Source organism: Mirounga leonina, unplaced genomic scaffold (assembly GCF_011800145.1).
Source record: "Mirounga leonina isolate KUSES-001 unplaced genomic scaffold, KU_Mleo_1.0 Mir_173, whole genome shotgun sequence".
In the NCBI taxonomy this organism is placed as follows: Eukaryota; Metazoa; Chordata; class Mammalia; order Carnivora; family Phocidae; genus Mirounga; species Mirounga leonina.
In genome coordinates, this window is record NW_023270447.1 from 65537786 (window position 1) to 65542548 (window position 4763).

Genomic DNA, 4763 nt, shown 5'->3' on the forward strand with positions numbered 1-4763 from the left:
CATTAAGAGCAGCTGGTGACGTAGCTTTCAAATACTTTTATTGTATTCTGGTGATAAGTGAAAGCAGAGTAATCAATTCATTAATGAGGTTTTTAAATTTATTTTTGTATTAGTGTATGGAATATGCCAGTATATAATATAGCTTGGTTTTAAAAGGCTTAGAACTGAATACATAGTTCAGGTTGATTATTATTTGATACAGTGCACAGAGGGTTATATATTTTAACATCCTTCCCTTTGTGGAAATTAGTCATGGATGCGAGGAATGGGGTGAAGGCATGTTAATGAAAGCCCAAGTGTGACATCAGCAAGCTAATGCCAGCTTGTGTGATGGCATTCCGAACCCACAACATTCCTGGGTATGTGCATTTATACAGGCGAGAAGCCTGCTTGATTTAAATTAAAGCTTTGGAATTTAAAGCTTCATCTGGTCTCTTCAGGTTAAGTTTCCTTTTATCAAGTGGGAAATAATTGAAAAAGACAGTTGATTTGTTCACATTTAAAGTTCAAGTGAGTTAATCCAACAAATGGTGGCATAAGTTTACTGTGCTAACAGCTGAATTACAGCTGTGAGTTAGAAATGCAGCAGTCATCTGGAAGTGTACTTGTGCAAGAGGTGGCATTTGCGGTGTGCCTTAGAGAACAGGTTGGTTTTGAACCCGTAGTAGAAGAGGGCATTGTTAGAGACCAAGCAGTCCGGGGGACAGCAGGACTGAAGTGGGGTATGCGGAAAGAGTTCTGTAAAATGAAGCTGTTTCCCTGAAGTCCCACAGCAAGGCAGAGGGGTAGAGCTAGGATGAGAAATCACCTCAGTCCTGGTTCAGTGGTCTTTGCTCGAGGCTATTCCCTCCCAGCTCCCTGGCAGTGCTTAGTGGACAGATTTGAGGGAAAAGACAGCTGGTACATTAGGTTTCTTGATTCATAGTGGTTCAAAGAAATCACAGTGGTTGGGCCTTTCAGGGGTAGACAGTGGCTCAAGCAAATCACCAAGTTAGAGCTGTTTGGAAATCATCATGTTGATTCATAAAAATACATAAACATTCAATAATCAGGTGCCTAACAAGTGCCATGAGCTAAGACTTCGATGATAAAGTTGGCCAAAACTTAGGAGCACACTCTTTGTACAGGTGCACTTCTAACCATTTTTCATGAGCATTAATGCAAGCTTGTATTATTATTTCTATTTTGCAGATGCAAAAACCGAGGCACAGAGAAGTTAAGGTCACACCGGGATTCAAACTTACTCTGGTTCCAGGTGCCACACTCTTACCCACTGTGATATACTGCCTCTTATGTAGTTGTGAGATGTACAAGGTCTGGCCCTTGCAGAGCAATATAACTAGCAGCTACAGACAGTGCTAGATAGGAGCAGCATTGGGGATTGTGGAAGCATAGAGAAATAGGATTTAACAAAGCCTCGGGAGTCAAAGAATGAAGAGCCAGAAGAGGTCAGTGGGGTTGAGGAAAGAAAGCAATATTTCTAGGCAGAGAGGCTAGCACTTAGAAATGCCTGAGGTGATAAACTAATGAGGTTTTGGAAGCGCTCAGAAGTTCAATAGGGGAAACAGTGAGTGAGACTTCTGGTTTCTGTTAATGATGGCCTAAGCTATTGTGTGTGTGTGTGTGTGTGTGTGTGTGTGTGTGTGTGAATCCTCCTGCTGCAAGAAGCCAAAACTTCTGGATAAAATATAAGCAAAAAAATTTCTGAAAGCATTCAAGAACTGACAAATTAGTAAAAATGTTATCAGGTCAAAAGAGAAGATAAATAAGAATTCGGGGAGAAATGGAGCATAGATCAAACCACATTTGACCTAATGGCAAACCACATTTGATTCTAGCCAATCAGACCTTACCCTATGTTGAATGGGACAGAATCAAAACCCAGAGCCCACATACAATGAATAGACTGTTAGAAGATGTTTCCCACAAAAAGCTGGTATGCCAAAGAGCTATCGTTTTCAGAGTAAAAGAGGTGATCAGAAATGAGATCCTCCCAGGGATTTGCAGCCTGGGAGCTCAGGAGAATTCAAGCCTCAAACCTGGCTTGAGATGATCCTGCACTATTGATGCCTCCAGAAGTATGATAGAAGTAAATGAAATTACTTTTTGGAGGAAGGGACTTTTTTTTATCTCCTCTCCAGTTACTTTCACAGTTTTTTCCCTGCAAAGATACAATTATTTTTTTAAAGCTCACCAGAAAAGTTACTGTAGGTGAGAACCAACAAGAATAACAAACTGATTCTCAAAGACTTAGATACTTGAATTATAAGATACTATAAAATGTACTATTCTCAAAGAAATGATAGACTTGAAAATAGAGGGAACAGGAAATGGCAGCAAGCAAAATGGAAATTTTTTAAAAGACCAACCAAAACTTTTAGAAATGAGAAATACAGTAACTATAAAGCCATCAGTGGATGGCTTTAACAGAAGCTTCAGGGAGAATTAGTGAACTGGAAGATAGAAATTATCCATGCACACAAATTTAACAAATGAAATGGGCCAATTTCTCAAAAGCCATAAACTACCAAAATTCACCTGATATGAAATAGATAATCTAAATAGTCCTGTAATTATTTAAGAAATGGAATTTCTAATTGGAAAAGCTTCCAGGGGTGCCTGGGTGGCACAGTTGGTTAAACGTCGCACTCTTGATTTTGGCTCAGGTCTTGCTCAGCGTGGAGTCGGCTTCAGATTCTCTCTCCCTCTCCCTCTGCCCCTCCCACTTGTGCTCTCTCTTTCTTTCTAAAATAATTAAAAATAAAAAGCTTTTCCAAAAAGAAGTGTCCAGGCCCAGATGGTGATGGTTTCACTGAAGAAGCCTACCAAATTTTAAGAATAATTAGCACCATTCTATACCATCTCTGCCAGAAATTAGAATATCAGGCAGTACCTTCTTAACTCATTTTATGAGGGCAGTATTACTTTGGTATCAAGGCCAAATAGGACAGTACAGGAAAAAAAAAAAAAAAGGGTAAGGAAAAGGAGGAGAAGGAGAAGGGGAAGAAGAAACAACAACAAAACCCCTACAGACCAATATCCCAGAAATTTAGCCACAAAAATTCTGGATATTAGCAAATTGAATCCAGCATATATAAAAAGAATTAGACAACATGACCAAGTGAGTTTTATTCCAGATATGCAAGACTGGTTTAACATATGGAAATAAATCTATATAATCCACTATCCCAAGAGGCTAGAGAAAAAATGATCATGTCCATTGGTGTAGAAAAAAGCATTTGACAAAATTCAATATCCATTCATGATAAAAAACCATCAGTAAACCAAAAGTAGAGGGGGAGCTTCCTCAACAAAGAGCATCTACAAAAATCCTACAGCTAATGTACTTAATGGTGAAAGACTGAATACTTTCCTTCTAAGATAGGGAAGGAGTCAAGGATGTCTACTGTGACCACTCTTATTCAATGTAGAACTGGAAGGCCTACCCAGCACAGTAAGGCAAGAAAAAGAAATAAACGCATACAGATTGGAAAGCGGGGGGGAACCCAACAACCTTATTTGCAGATGAAATGATTGTCTATGTAAAAAATCCCAAGGAATCTGCAGTAAAACCCTTCTAGAATTAACAAGGGACCTCAGCAAGATTTCAGGTTACAAGATCAACACACAAGAGAAACTATCCAGAATGCAGCAGAAAGACAAAAAGATGGGAAACAGTGGGTAAATAAAGGATTATTATGTTCAGTTTGAGTTCCATAAGGAGAGAGGAAAATGAGGCAGAGGAATATCTGAAGAAAGAGAGCTGAAAATTCCTCAGAACTAGTGGAAGATACCAATCTACAGATTGTTGAAACCCAAAGACTTCAAGCAAGGTAGAAAAAAAAATGAAGCATGAAAAAAAAAATCCAGTTCATGATAGTAGAACTCCAGAACCCTGAAAGATGGAGGGCAGAGGCTGGAGAAGTAAGCAAGAGCCAAATGATGCTGGACTTAATGATAAAAACGACTATTTGTATAATCCTTATTACTTGCCAAGCCCCTACGTGAAGTGATTTACTCAGGGCAGATGTACGGGATAAGTACTATTATTACTTCCATTTTACAGATGAGGAAGTTGAGACCAGTGAAACTTAGTTACTTGCGGAAAATGGCACGGCGTAGCAATGGTAGAGGTAGGATTTTGAACAGAGTAGTTCTGGCTTCGGTTTGTGACCTTAACTGCTACACAAACTTGTCTCTCTAAAGGGCAATGGGAAGCCATCGAAAGGTTTTAACCAGGGGAGTGACACCACATTTGCTTTCCAAACACCAACCATCCTGGCACCACTGTGGATAGGGATCAAACAGAGCTAAGGGTGGAAAGAGGCGGCTGTGGGAATAACGGAGCCAAAAGTAGGGAGGGCCTGGACGAAGGGGAGCTGGCGGACAAAAGCGAGTGGACTGAGGGCTCTTCGGAGGCGAGTCCTCCGGTTTTGTGGGGGAGAGGAGAGGAGAGCGACGATGATATTCACGTTTCTGACTCGGGCAATTCGGCGGACAGTGCAAGTCATTCACTGAGGTGACTTGGGAGGAGTCTGGTTTTGGACAAGGTGAATCTGGGGTGTCTGTGACGCACAGCCGGCCGCGGAGGGGCCAAGGGCTGCTAGGACCCAGAGCGGGGCCCTTCACCGGCCCGTCCAGGCGGGGCGCTCGCGAGCCCGAGGACCCCGAGTGCGGCGCGGCGCGCGCCTCCGGAAGCCGCGCGCGCAGGCGCAGTGCGGCGCGGGCGCCCCCTGGCGGGCGGCGGCGCGCAGGGACCGCCC